Raw genomic sequence first — 15,481 nt, forward strand, 5'->3', positions numbered from 1 at the left:
TATTATTATTATTATTATTATTATTATTATTATTACTATTATTATTATTATTATTATTATTATTATTATTATTATTATTATTATTATTATTATTATTATTATTATTATTATTATTATACCCCATACTTCATGCCTATTATTTCAAATAAATTCAATACATAAAAACTTTTCCTTCTGTATTCTTGTACTTATGGTTTTTAAGGCGCGGCAATTATGAATCTAACGCACTCGATTAGCTTCACAATAGCATATGAACAATTTTATTGGGGACACGTGTACTTATTCCAATCTATACTATGCTTAAACAAATAATTTCGCTTTCGACGCACTAATTACCGCAGTCCACTAATTTACAACTCAAGTAAGTTTAGAAGCGGGATATAAAGCATTCGTGCAGCTATTTACAAGGAAATAGCTGCCTTCTTGCGCAGAGTTTCAGCTTTTCTCTTCCTTCCCTTAGCATTGGCATCCAATATTTTGTCATTCATCTTGCAGCAGTAGGTCCTCAATAAAATATTCGTGCTACACCACAAAATGTGCCTTAACACAAATTCACATTTGTGTCCATCCTCGCAGGCGTCGAACTCTGAGGAATCACTGATGAGCAGTTCAAGCGTGAGGTCAGTGACTAAACGACGTTGGTTCCGCCGATTAATAAATTCCTCTTTCGCTGATAGTTGTTAACAACCACGTAGTTGTGTGCGACAGCGTTGACGGCAAATATAGCTGGATAGACAAGTCCTCCCCTGTCAAGTTGTTTCACGAGGCCGTACCGTACCTCAAGGGACTTCGCTTCGAAAGATAAGGTGGACATTGAGGAAACTGATGGGACTGCGCCTGGGCGAAGACGCAGGTGTGAGTGGTGCAGTGATGGTGTGCCCTGTAAGGTCGTCGAGGTGAGAGACCTCCCGCACAATGTCGGCCTCAATGAAGTGAAATTCACAAACCTAGAAGGGAGTTAAAATTTGTTCTAAATTTTATCCCAACATTCCTGATTTAAAGGCGCTTTCTGTAATTGAGCAACTAACCTGCCGGTATTTTTCAAAAGTAACTATTTAAAGAAGTTCTGAACATCTTACTCTGGAATGCGGTGATACAATGAAGTCAGCACGTTGTATCGCCCTATAATCCAGGCACTCTGGGCTTCTTCATCTTGCGGAAACTTGAAGACGTTATTTTTCTGCCCCGATTTGTAATTGCTCCGGCAATAGGGCACGCAGCACTTATTAGGGATATATTGGCATGGCACTCCATGGGTGCGATCTTGTACGCGTTTCAAAATCGAACGGAGGTGGTCCGTTCTTTACGTGTCCAGATAGGCGGTCCGTTCCGTAGCGTTCGTCCGATAGCAGATGGCACGGAATGATTTACAGCAGGTATCACATCACAATTGACGTCATGGTGTTCGTCACCGTTCAAATTGACCAATCGTGTGCGGCTCGGTGGAACGGAACGCCTCCGTTCTATTTTGGAACGCGTACAAGATCGCACCCCATATTCCGGGGCAATGAAGACTCGCGGTACACAAAATCGCAAGCACAGCACGAATGTTGAGACTAAATGCACTGGTCACGTCCAGAAAAGTGCGTTCGGAAGCATGCAACAGCATGACTGAGCATGCCGGGACTTGTTTAACCCCGAAGTTATTCAAGGGGAACTTGAATAACTAGAACTAATCGAATTGTTGTCGCCGCCATCGTCCCTTAACCATTGTATATCTTCCGCGCTTCATTTGCAACACATGTGCGCCGCTAGTAGCTTCGCAGCGCGCTGCACGGAACTTCTATGTCGGCCTCTTCTGCGTGACGTATCTCAGGGGGGGGGGAGGGGGAGGAACAGCTAGAAGGCCTTAAGTTCTTTAGAGGGTGTTGAGCAGGCGCCGAAGAACGCCCCTCCTCCCTCTCCTAACCCTCCTGCCGCGCGCCCTTCTTCCCCGCTAGGCTCCACCCACCCTCGGCGCGTCGCTATGCGTCGCGATGTTATTTTGAGAATCTAGTTTCACTCTCTCTCAGCTCTCTCTTTCCCAGCTCGGAGAAGCTGCGCACGTCAAGAGAAACCCAGCGAGGTTCTATAGCAGCTCCACTGTAAAATCGTTAATTTTGTAGCCGATTGGAATCTGCGAGGTTTTGAATAACAGCACAACGCAGTTCTCTGCTCTTTCTTTTGGCCGGCTCGGCTGTTTCTTGCTTTCCTTGTTGCGCTGTAGCAATTTGAGAATGACAGCAACTGCAAATGTATTTCACCTGATACCCGCTTTGGATACCTGCCTGCCTGCCTGCCGTAGTTCAAAGGATTATTATTTTAGCTCATCACTACCTAATTTTATTACTAACGATCCAAGTAAATTTTGGAATTCCATCGCCGAGCAGAAGAAACCAATATCCCAAATGACAATAAACGGACAGGTAGTTACGGAGAAGGTAGAACTTGCTCATCACTTTAATGTTTTTTCACAATGTCTTCTCGAATCTTAGTGATTCTTCATGTAACTGCACAGTGTAGCAACCGTTTGATGTGAACTTTATATCATGTGCTGGCGTACTCTCTATGGTGCTGTACCTAAAACCCAAATGTTCAAGTGGGCCTGACAATAATCCTAACTTGTTTCTCTGTAGATATGCTGTAACCTTATCAAAAATTCTTGTTATAATATTCCAAGCTTCATTATTGTCGTCTGAATTACCGAGTGGTTAGGGGACAGCTCGAATTGCACCATTCCATAAAAAGGGAAACCTTCTACTTATTGAAAATTAGTCCCATTTCTTTAACGTCACCATGCTGCAAATTCATCGAACATATCATAGCAAAAAGCATAGCCGAATACCTAGAAAAGCATTCCATTTTAACTAACTTTCAGCACGGGTTCAGAAAAGGGTATTCGACTGTCACACAGCTGGTTCCTTTGCATCAACCTTTGACAAGAACGGACAGATAGGCATCATTTTCCTTGACTTCCGTAAGGCATTCGATACGCTCCCGCTTGATAAATTAATTCTAAAACTCGAAAATGCAGGAATCCCTCAGATGTTTATCTCTTGGGTTTTTGCTTACTTATCTAACCGGAAAGAATTCGTTGAGATAATTGGCGGAAAATCGGGCAGCCGTCCGGTTACATCGGGTGTTCTCCAGGGCAGCGTCCTCGATCCTCTTATTTTTGTTCTATATATTAATATGATATTGTTAATATGGTTGAAGGTGATGTACAAATTCTATTATTTCCCGAAGATCGTGTACTTTTTTAAAGATTTTGTTTCTATCCATGATCAAACTAGTTTATGTTGTAGCTTAAATATTATTCCTGCATGGTGCAGGTGCTGGGGAATGACACTAAATGAAGATAAAAGCGTACTAGTGCGAATGACACATAAGAAATCAGCCCTGCTTTATACCTATCATTTAGATTCATCACCTCTTCATGAAGCCGCTAGTAGTAAATACCTAGGAGTGACCCTTAACAATACACTATCATGGAACGATCACATAACTAATACTTGCGCTTCAGCCTTCAGAAAGATATGCTTGTTAAAATACAAACATAAGAAAGCCCCTTCTAACGTTAAAATTTTATGCTGCCTCTCCCTTATTAGACCTAAGCTGGAATATGCATGCATAGTTTGGGATTCGTACACAAAAACTAATATCAATAGTCTTGAGAAAATTCAGAGAAAAGCGGTCAGATTTATATTCAACAAATTTTCAAGATCTGATTACCCCACCGAACTTATGAAAATTAACAACATTCAACCACGTGAGCTTAGAACAAAGAAACGGAGACTTGAATTCCTTAACTACTTCACACTAACAATCTATTCCTTGACCCATCTGAATGTGGCCTATAGTTTTTCAATTCTTTAACATCACCCTTTTTGTGGATTAGTATAATATTTGCATTCTTTCAGTTTTTTGGGCCCTTGCAGTCAATAGACACTTCGTATAGAGAGCCGCCAGTTTTCCAAGCATTATCTCTCCTTCTTATTTGATTAAATCAACTGTTATTCCATCTTCTCCTGCCGCTCTTCCCCGTTTGATGTCTTGCCAGGCCCTTCTGAACTCATCGCCAGTTATAGGAGGAGTTTCTGTATCCTGTTCATTACTGCTTCGAATGGAGGCATTCTGACTCCTCTAGGTACTGTACAGGTCAATATAAAATTCTTCCGCTACTGTTACTATACCTTCGAGATTGCTGATGATATTACCCTGCTTATCTTTCAGTGCATACATCTTGGTTTGTCATATGCCAAGTTTTCTTCTCACTGATTACAGGCTGCGTCCATTTTTTACGGCTTCTTCAGTCTTTCCCATGTTATAATTTCAAATATCCCTTATTTTTGCTTTGTTGATCAGTTTTGACAGTTCCGCGAATTCTATCTTATATCTTGAGTTGAACACTTTCATTCTTTGTCATTTCTTTATTAGGTCGTTTGTTACTTGGGAGAGCTTGCCTACTGGTTGCCTTGGTTCCTTGCCTCCCACTTCAATTGCTGCCTCTGAAGCCAGCCGAGTTACGGTTTCATTCATTACCAATGTCATCTTCATCTCTCTGTTCTAAGGCTGCGCATCTGTTCGCAGGTACCAGCCTGAATTTGTCTGCTTTTACCCTTACTGTCTCTAGGTTGACCTGTTTCTTCTTGACCAATTTTGCTCTTTCTCACTTCAAATTGAGGTGAATCCTAGCCCTCACTAAACTATGATCACTGCACTTTACCTTACCTATCACTTCTACCTCCTGCACTATGCTGGGATCGGCAGAAAGTATGAAATCAATTTCATTTCTTGTTTCACCATTAGGGCTTTTGCAGGTCGACTTTCTGTTGCTACGCTTCCTGAAAAAGGTGTTCATTATTCGCAGCTTATTCCTTTACGCGAATTCTTCCAGCATCTATCCTCCAACGTTCCTAGAATCGACGCCGTAGTTGCCATTTGATTGTTCACCAGCTTGCTTTTCCCCCACTTTTGCATTTAAGTCACCCATTACTGCAGTATACCGAGTTTGCACTTTTCTCATCGCTAATTCAACATTTAGAAGAACTTCTTGCTGGACTAGTTGGTGCATTGCGTTGAAGAACCAAGTTGCGCATTCAAAGAAAGACAACCACAAGAAAAGGCAACGGAGATGGAAAGAGCGCCAACTATCAACTGGCTTTATTTGTGTGAAGGTGCCTTATATATGCAAAATCACAGCCAATGAAAGTATGAGGAGAATGGGAGGGGGAGAGTAAACAAAAAAAAGTTGATAATTTGCGCTCTTTCCGTCTCCGTCACCTTTTCGTGTGGTTGTTTTCTTTTTAATTCGCAACTTGGTGCTTCAAAGCTAATTCAACATCTTCATAAAACTTATTTACTTCAGCATCATCGTGACCGGATGTTGGAGCGTAGGCTTATACTACCTTTAATCTATACCTCTTATAAAGTTTGGTTACGACTACTGCTACCCTCTCATTAATGCTGTAGAATTCGTCAATGTTGCCCGATATGTCCTTATGGATTAGTAATCCTACCCCGTATTGCTTCTTATCTGGGAGACCTCTATAGCAGAGGACATGGCTGTTAGTCAGCACTGTATAAGCTTCACCAGTTTTTCAAATCTCACTAATGCCAACGATATCCAAAACAATGTCTGATACTTCCTCAAAGAGTCCTGCTAAGGTAGCCCCACTCGACAAAGTTCGGGTGTTAAAGGTTGCGAGGGTGTTTCCATTGGCGGCCTGTCCGGACCCAGGTATTCTTAGCACCCTCTGCTGCGTTACAGGTCTGACCGCCGCCTTGGTCAGGGGCTCCGCAGCTGCTGGGGGCTGAGGGCCATGGGTTATCATGGGGGAGAGAGTGGCCGAATACTGCACCAGGGAGGCCAATTTCTGTTCTGGTGAGGGAGTGTCTTTGTTGAAGCTTAGTGGGCCGTCCTAATTTGGTTGTACCTGCTCTCACCATCTTTTGCCGGTGTCAAGCGTCACTCCAAGCCTGCAGATGTAGTGCACTGGAGAAGGTGAAATTTAAGCTCGCCATCGTCAGAATAAAAAAGAAAAAGAATAAAACATTTAGAAGAATTCGAACTTCCGATTATGGCAACAGAGCATCCGACATAGCTCAGTCAGATAATCCCGTAGGCGGCGAGGCTACCTTATCGCCGAAAAGTGCAATCCAGAGGGCCCTACATGCCTGAGAGATCCGTTTATTTATCCGCCCTTTGCGGATTTTGCAGAGGGCGGATCGTCATAGGTTGCAGATATAGTGTCGATTCTCATTGGTCCTAACATCGTGGTTCGCGAATCTCACGCGCGCATGCGGCCTTGAGCGCGCCTAAAATATTTTCGGCGAGGTTGAACAGCATTGAAAACTTAAGTGAAAAAAGTAAGAAAAAGGAAAACATTTTCCAAGAAGCCCTGAGCCGCGTATCGTCCGCTTATTGTCGTGTCTGCCTGCCTCTTGCCGTCCGAAACTTGCGCTCCCGGGTAAATGAGTGGCGTTACGGGCCGCCCGAACAATACGGTTCTGAGCCTCACGCAAAGCAGACGGCCTTGAGATTTCACAGGCGTCTTCGGCCTTTCTAGAGCTTTGGATATCGCTTATAGCAGAGCTAATGAGATGAAAGAAAGGGGGGAACTGGGCACTTAGCTTCCCGGGAACGCTGCGGTCCTATACGCTACGAAGTCAGGAATGATATGCTTCATTTAAGCTACAGTAGTGCCGTCTTCGATCAGTCAGACATGGTTGGTACATTTCGCGCGTGGAAGCAATTGACGGCCCTGCTATCGCCGCGCTCGCAATGAAATTTCCGGGAATACAAACAAAAATACGCAAGAAAGAATGGCTGCAAATGTATACGAAAGGAATGGAGGCAAGTGCGATCATTCTGACGTGATGAAAATATGTGTGTTAACTTTACAAGTGGTGTCGCTATGTGCTTTTTTCCTTATTCGTTGCATGAATATTGTGGAACCTTCACGTCGCTTTTCTCTATTCCTGTTGCGCGGAAATTTTGCATCGTCAAAGAAAGCCCCTTTTGGCAACGCGCCTCGTAAATTGCTGCGTATAAATTATTGAACATTTGTAGTGTTAGGGAGTGTGCAGTGCTGACGTATATTCACGTATTAGGTTCCCCGAATACGTTTGCAAGATTTGTATAAGCAAGCTTCGATATGTATATGTAGGCTTAGAAAGAGAGAATCGCGGCATGTGCAGATGTTAGGAATTTGTCCGCGTTATAGTTTCTAATGTTGTCACTAGAAAGCATCTCCAATGTATTTCAGCAGTGTATTGCAAAGCCCTTTTCGTAAAACTTTCATGCCTAAGATAACCGCAGTATTTAATAAATAAATAAATAAATAAATAAATAAATAAATAAATAAATAAATAAAAGTAACGGTTTGTTCGACAACACCATCAGTAGAATGATTAAATCGGTATGATATACTCATATAAAAGTGCTCCGCAGACTGCAATAACGAACCGGTGTACTGTAAGGCTTTTGCACGAGACGATTTCGCAGAGTCCGCTGTCGGTGGCAGCGCGCGTATCACTATCTGCCAATTCAAATTTACCGCGCCATCCGAAACTGAAGCCATGCCAATGTTTCGTGGGCCCTTAATCACAATACAGCAAGAAGTTTGCCAATATAATATGGCATAGCGGCACAACAGTAGATGTGCTACGCTGCAGGCATAGAGTTTCTCACTATAACTATATGGTGAGAAACTCTATGGCTGCAGGGCTTGGCTGGCCTGGCCGCTTTCAACGCTGGCACTCCCGTCACCTTACCTGTGCTCCCGTGCTAAGGCCAGTGATGCCACGGCTGCTGATTTATCAGTAGATCTACTGATTTTTAAAATTTTCTGCTGATTCAGTGATAAAGCTTGAATCTGCTGATTTTCTTGCTTTTCTACAGAAACGAAAGCGAAATCTGCAACTTTTTCAGTACAGGGAATAGATGGATAGATGGTTATAGAGGTTACAGAGGTTATATTAATGTGATGTCACCTAGCGAGAGAAAAAAAAACGTGGTTGGCTCCGAGGTTAACATACACTCCTGCGTTTCCAGACAAAAACGTGGCGCTACCTCTGTCTTTGAGCAAAGTGGGGAAAAGGCATAGAGTTTCTATGCTCTATGGGAAACGGTGAGGCGGTGAATTTGTGAAAGTGGGTGCACTACCGAACTGCACAACTACGAAACGATTATCATCATCATCATGACAACCTATTGTTATATGCACTCAGGTATGTGCACTGCAGCACGGAGGCCTCTATGGAGGCCTCTCCCAGCGATCTCCAATTACCCCTGTCTGGAAGATACTATACTCTAAAGTTTTCAGGTACTAACTACCATCTGACGCCTTTAAATAGGCCATCAGAGGGCTTCGCTGTTTTTAAATTCATGCTTGACAATGGCTCTCTAGAGATTCCCGGGTTTTTCAAAAGTATCGCTAAGAATCTCGGGGTCAATTTTTTTACTATTTCCTGGAAGCTACAATACTTCAACAGAGTACTAATATAAGCGCTGAATTCGTGGGCTCATAAACTGAGTGCAAAAATTGAAATTAAAAATCTACTGATTTCTACTGATTTTTCGAAAAAAAATCTACTACTATTTTTTAATGTGTCGTGGCAACACTGGCTAAGGCTGCTCGGGCCTAGCTCGGGCTGGTTGCACTTGCGTCCGCATGACCAGCGCGCTTTTTAACGTGTTCAACGGGTTTGTTGCGTGCGCGCATCGCCTGCTCTGTGTATTTCTGCTTTGAAGACGCAGCTTCATTTGGGTAAGTGATCAAACTGCTTACCTCTTTTGAAAGCTGTGTTGCACGATTTCAGCATTATGACCAACGTTGGTTAATTGTTTCACCTGAATTAGTGCGTGTCGGTTATTGTTTTGAATTTCTTTGCGGGCATGTTCAATGTCGCGGACACAATTAATAAACTCGTCTAGTTGAGATTGCATTTTCGTTGGTGTAGGATCACTCATGCCGTTAGTATCGATTGTCAGTGTTCGAATTGTTACATCGGGAACCGATTCTTGCCGAGTAGTTTCCTCAGTAGTTCCGGCCCGCCTAGTTTCCTCATGGTCGAAGATTGTGTACTTTTTTAAGCTGGTGCTGTAATTATATGAACGTGAGCTATACCGTTTATCGACACACATTCGTTGGCAGTCTGAAAACTGTATCACGATGCGAATAATATATCTGCGTCGCTCCGACTAATCGCATCGAGACGCACGTTAGGGAGGTTAGGTCACACTCGCCCACAAAATATTACGGGGCGCGCGAGCGTGTGGCGAAGCCATAGAATAAAGAACCAACTTTAGAGAAGGGAAACTGACCCTTCAACAATGGTACGAAAATAAGATTGATTGATTGAAACTTTTATTGGAAGGGATATGGCCCGTGGCCTGAGATAGAGGTAAGGGATCAGGTGAAAGGAAGGATTCTTGCCTCCTTCGCAAAGGACAGCAAAGCGTTAATTCTGGTGGCATCGGCTTGCGGCGTGACCCAGTCTTCCTACGATGCCACCTTTAGAGGTCGGGTGTGCTTGTCCCTGAGGGTGGCTATGGCGGCGAGGAACAACGGAGTCGCCATCTGTCGGAAGCGCCTCCCTTGCGTAGTATGAGGGATCACGCGGCGCGCTCCTCATATATAGGTTTTCAATTCAATTCAATTCAAGTTTATTTGCATCCATACATGTACAGATGACAGGAGTACAGAAAAAAGTCAAATGAATTCGGCTTGACGGGGTCTGTACCCCCTACAAAAAGGGCACTGTGCACAATAAAGAGAACAAAAACATACAGTAACGTATAAACGAGAAAAAAAAAGTGAACATTAGTGAACATTGTGTAACAGAAATGCATACGGGTAAAAAATCAACAATAGAATGCTGCAAGAAATTGTATTACAGGAAGCGAATAGTATGAAATGACACAAATAATACAGCCTTGAAATTCACATCTATACATAATAAGTTATTGACAAGCAGAGAAAATTGGTTAAGCGTTCATGGCGTCAGTGTATACGAGAGCAAAAAAATTAAAAAGAAAGGAATACACAATGAGCCTATTAAAAGGAGAGATGGGTGTCTATATTGAGTTTCCAATTAGTTTAACAAAGATGGCAGTGTGTGGCGTAACATTTGTTGACCGTAGTTAGTGCGCGCTTTAGGAACGTACCATGTTTCTCTGTGACGTGTGTTGTAAATGTTAGAATTCATTGTCAATAGAGATAAATGCTCGAAAAATTTCGTGTTCTGTTTTTTCGCAGTAGTGAAACGCTTGAGTAAAATACTACGATATATGGAGGTGACCGGTTGTAAATTAAGGGCGCTAAAAAGGGGCTGCGTATGAGCGTCATATCAAGAATTGGCGATAGCGCGCACGGCTTTCTTCTGCAATAGAATAAGTTTGGTCATGTTAGACATCGTGGTGTTTCCCCAGACTAAGTGACAGTAATTCAGATGGGACAGGAAGAGAGAGTTATAAAGCAATTTTTTGACGCTCAAGGGAAGAAAAAATCGAAGTTTCGTTAGTATTCCCACAACACGAGCGATTTTGTTAGCGACTGAGTCTGTATAAAGATTCCAAAGTAAGTTTTCTTGAAATACGACCCCAAGGCATTTAATAGATGGCACAATGTTGATAGTCGAGGAACCCATTAGCAAATGGCCATCAATGTGGACATTTTTGTTTTTAGGTTGAAAAAGTACAGCCTTTGTCTTGTTTTTTTACGGCGCTCAATAAAAACACCACGCGGCTACTCTCCTGGACATTTATGCAGGTACTCGAAAGGAGGGAAGTTTTTGACTGTCGATATTATAATTTTGGGCAAACTGAAAGCACAGAATCGTTTACAGACGCTATCTCTTTACCGAATACGTACAGTACCTGAACGCCACTGCGCTCGGTCGCCGCGATATGGAGTCTCCCGAACCGGCTTCTTGCGTGAAAGGTAGGCAAACACTGAGAGTAAACTATGTGAAATATGTTCTTATAGTGGGCTGTCTGTATAACCAAATGGGGCATAACAGAATGGAGCCTCAATCCAGCGATCGCACGGGTTCGCAGCGACCGACTGCGCGTTTGCATGCATGTCCGCGCACAATGTTTTGCTTTCGCTGTGAGCGCGTTTTCGCACCATGCCGTGAGCTTTAGGCCGCAGCATATGAGCATTTGACAGTACACTAGCAACCATTGTTGCGTGGGCGCTATCAGAACTGTTCAAAAATAATTCCGTTATAGAGACTTCGACGCCTATAGCTACTGTGATGTGCCGTCGCGACGATTCAGTCTTTTTTTTATTTTTGTCTTCTAAATTCTTGGACATTTCAACATTATTTCTCAAGTTGCGTCGCACTGTATGTTTATCGGTCTTCTCAGCGTGCGATTTCCCTCTGCTTGATTTTCGTAATCCAGTGCATTAATTCATAACACAAACATGACCATATGCCGTGCCTTTTTATAATGTGCGTCTTACCGCTCCTTTTCCGTTCCAGTGAACTTGTCAATATCTAGCATCAACAAGTTCATAGACCAAACCGTCATGACATTAGCCGAGCAGCGGGCGCGGGCGAGCATCTCGGTGCGCGTTTTCTGCTACTCACCGAACATCGCGCAGTCCCGGCGCCGTAGCAGAAATGTTCCTCGCGTCTGTGCTTGCTGCATACCCGAGTCGTAGCCTATGGTTGTCTGCCGGTTCTAAGTTTCGCCAGCCAAGCTTCACGCAGCTCCTTGCCCTGTGGCTACGTGTGAATAAGGCTGACACCGGGCTCCGTTGCGTGCGTCCGGCACTGCGGCACCGAGCGGTAGCCCACCATGCCGCACGCCTCCAAAGGCAGCCACTACCTATTATAGCACTTTCAAATGTTGTCAAGCAGACACCCAAGGCGGTAAAGCCTCACCACTTAATCAGAACCGCGGTGCAGGTGGGACTTTTAAACTATCGTTTTCAGCTCGCTTCGGCGCTTCCGAAGCAGCTAACGCTTACGCTGTGTCCACGTGATCCCTCATGCCACGTCACGCCGACGGTGGCGCTAGCTTTTCCAGTGGTCGAGCTCGCCGCCAATAATAAGAAGTGGCAGCGCATGGAACTTAGCGGAGGGCCCGACAGATGGCGCTAATTAAGCAGGAAGCGGAGTAAGTACTTGAGCAAGTAAGCAAGCCATGAGTAAGTACTTAAAAGGAAAAAACGAAATCAGGAAAGAAGCAATTTATGATAATTCAAAGGGAAGCTCATTACTTTTCGAAGCGAGATCGGGATTCCTTAGAACACGCACCTGTAAAGTGAGATTATATAAGAAGAAAGAAGGAGCATGTGCTTGCTGTGGTAAAGCTAGGAAAACTATGGAGCATGTTTTATTAGAATGTGAAGACGTCTACCTAGCGGTCAATTTAGGCACCACTGGCCTCCTGAAGCCCTTAATTTGGGTTCAGCGAGAGCAGTGGAAAAGTAAGCATGTCCGCAATAGGGATTAGTAAGAGGCGATTGGAGGATTGGTGGAAGAAAAGTAGGGAAACGACAAAAACAGAGACGTACAAAAGCACAGTTCGCAATAGGGGATCAGAAAATTTGGTTGTGGGAGTTCATCGCATTCTTTTTTTCTTTATTATTTAACCTAGCTATAGGTTGGACATTAGGCAGTATAATAGCAAGAGCTTGGTGGCCCAGCCCACCGCCCCATTCCAAAGGGGACGCTCATAACATCCATCCATCCATCTAGATCCTGCAGAGCGATGCCACTAGTAAGAGGCGATTGGATAGGACTTTCAGACTGACTCCAACCAAATAACTGAATTTATTAGCCCGATCGAATGGGCTCCGAAACATCGGGCTAATAAAATTCAGTTATTTGGTTGTAGTCAGTATGAAAGTCCTAATCAATTTCCCAACCAGACAGGCAATTTTGTCAAAATGTTTATCTTTGAGGCGATCAGAGGATTGGTAGAAGAAATGTAGGGAAACGACAAAAAAACATACAAAAGACATACAAAAGCACAGTTTGCATAGGGGATCAGAAAATTTGGTTGTGGGAGTTCATAGTGGTTTTTTTTTAATTATTTTTATTGCTTAACCTAGGTAGGACTTTAGGCAGTATAATAGCAAGAGCTTGGTGGCACAACCCACCTCCCCGTTCCAAAGGGGACGCTCATAACATCCATCCATCCAGCGGAAATGCATTTTTTTTTTTTGCAATATTCAATATGGACGCTTTTTACCAGTGGCACACACTGGGTACGCGCCGTGCTCGCCTTGCTGGCTTTGTGGCATTACTCAGCTGCCGCGTTTTAATTGCCAGAAGACAAAAGAGCCTCTAATGACGCCCATACAAATCAGCCATAAGTGAGTGAACAGGACATGCGACTTTATTGGCAGAAGAAAAGCAGCAGAGGCGAAGCCGGGGGGGGGGGACTTCAGCCTTCCCCCCTCCCCCCTCCCTGAAATTTTTTCATGCGGTCCATGCACCGTCGACCAAAGCAACCCCAACCGCCGGAAATCATTCTGGATTTTGTTTAGAATGTCTTTTTCACACTTGAAACGACATTTCACCGTGAACATTGCGAACTTGGGCTGGATTTCACAGCAACGCCCATGCACCGGAAGTCACATAACGCAAGTTGCCCCATCCGAGCACAAAGTTTCAAGGGCATTTTAATGGCGAACAGGCTCTCCACAGAATTGCGCAAAGGCCGCGGAATCTACGGAGCGCATAGATTTCAATTCCGAAACTTTCTGGGCATAAAGTTCTCACAAACTCTTGTTGCGAAACGTGCATTGACATTTCCAAAGTTGTGCTTCAGATATTCAATTGCGGAAGTTTGTGGGTTTAATGTTGTTATAAACATTTGACGCCAAAGGTGCATTGACTTTTCTAAAGTCTTAGATTGGGACATACAACGAGAAAAGCTAAATCAACACACTATCAGACACGTTGACAAAACACGCAGCGAGATCCGATGAGACAAAGCGTTGTGGTGGTTTGTTTGTGCCATATGTCGCATAAAAAAATATCAACGTTGTTGTTTTTTTCACCTACGCCAAAGCATCCATGTCAAGACACTAAAGCCAGCCAGGGTAACTACGTTCTTATTTATTTTTTCTACTTTGACTTTTATTCATGAGGACACGTTGAGCCTCCTAATTTCTTTTATTATCGCTACCCTACCCGGAGGCTGCCAGAGCCAGCCAGAGCGCAAGCGGTTTTCTCGTGTTGCCCCGACCACCGCGCGGTGCACTTCGGTGCGCTTTTTTTTTTTTTTTTCTGGCTGAGTGGATTTTCGCCTGGCAGAGTTTTGGACGCCGTCTGGCTAGCAGACAAGAAAAAGAAACAGTAGTCACTCACTGCCATCACTGTGAAGACTCGACTGATTGCACCGTGTTCACTTGAGTGCAACCTCTCCGAAAAGTCTTGTCTTGCTGGTTTAAGATACAGAGCACTATGCGTGTGGTTCTCGGTGGACCAAGCTTCTCGCGTTTTCTTCGACATTCATTCTGTAACCACATTAGGGGCCCAAAGTAGGCATTGGATTGTGGCAAACATACTCTCCTTTGCATTCTTTTTCATTTCGGTGCCCCCGCCCTACAAAAGAAAATAAAAAATACATTGTTGTGGCGCAGCGAATTGTTGCATGGTGACAGTTTGTTACTTCTTCTCTTGCGGAAAATAATTGGCCACGACACGCTTTAGTTGCCGGATACTATTATTATATTATTGCGATAGAAATTATGTGAACGCTCCAGACACATTCCTGCTGTCGCCGTCACCCTCATGTTTCGCATGAAGTCTAAGGGCGATAACGTCATGACCACGCGCTGAATGCTGTATGTGCGAGTGAAAGAGTAGGGGCGGGGGGGAGGGGAGGGGGGGTTGAATGGGTGAGCCGAAGATGGCTCAGTCTTGTGTGCGCAAAGGCGAAAAGCGGAGAGCAAGCGCGCCGCCTTCCGTCGCGTGTGATACATCGGGGGGAGTGGATGGAATGGGGGCGCGACCTAGGATTCTGTGAATCTGTGATTGGGCAACATGTTTATTTGCCTTGTTTGACGCATTATATAGTGACTTTTTCTTAGATATGTAGATTTATTGGAGACTTATACGTATATTTAAATCTCTTCTTGCGAGGTTTTGTGTGTACGTGCAATGAACTTTCTTTCCAGTGACACTTTCTTGCCCTTTATCAAGCATTTGCGTATTCCATTGTATCTTTGCATTTCTAATGAATGGGGGCTAGTGAAATTAAAGTGAGCCTACCCATCCTGCGCAATAATGGTTCAGTTCATTATCTGCGAGGCATGCGCGTGGCACACAGGCATCTTTCATTTACAAAAGTGACACGCAGGTGTAAGGGTAAATGTTCTTTAACGCTCTCATACACTGGGTTGAACATGGTTGCTTGACGTAATGAACGCTTCAGAAGTTGAGCAGCCTGGTGCCGTGAGGTTTTTGACAGCTGAAAATGTTTCCTAAAAAGAAATTAGTCGCCGTATGGCTGCCGTGCGTGTTGAATATTGCG

At 43.9% G+C, this 15,481-nt stretch overlaps 1 protein-coding gene across 1 annotated transcript in view; it reads right to left on the reverse strand.

Annotated features, from left to right (window-relative positions):
• The window catches only part of LOC135904203 (uncharacterized), a 43,473-nt gene extending 31,540 nt beyond the window's left edge, over positions 1–11,933 (reverse strand). The window contains exon 1 of the mRNA XM_065434852.1: positions 11,578–11,933. The gene's annotated coding sequence lies outside the window, so the exon portion shown is untranslated. The remainder of the gene's footprint in view (positions 1–11,577) is intronic.
• Between the last annotated feature and the right edge of the window lie 3,548 nt (positions 11,934–15,481).

The sequence above is a fragment of the Dermacentor albipictus genome, chromosome 1, assembly GCF_038994185.2.
Source record: "Dermacentor albipictus isolate Rhodes 1998 colony chromosome 1, USDA_Dalb.pri_finalv2, whole genome shotgun sequence".
Classification (NCBI taxonomy): domain Eukaryota; kingdom Metazoa; phylum Arthropoda; class Arachnida; order Ixodida; family Ixodidae; genus Dermacentor; species Dermacentor albipictus.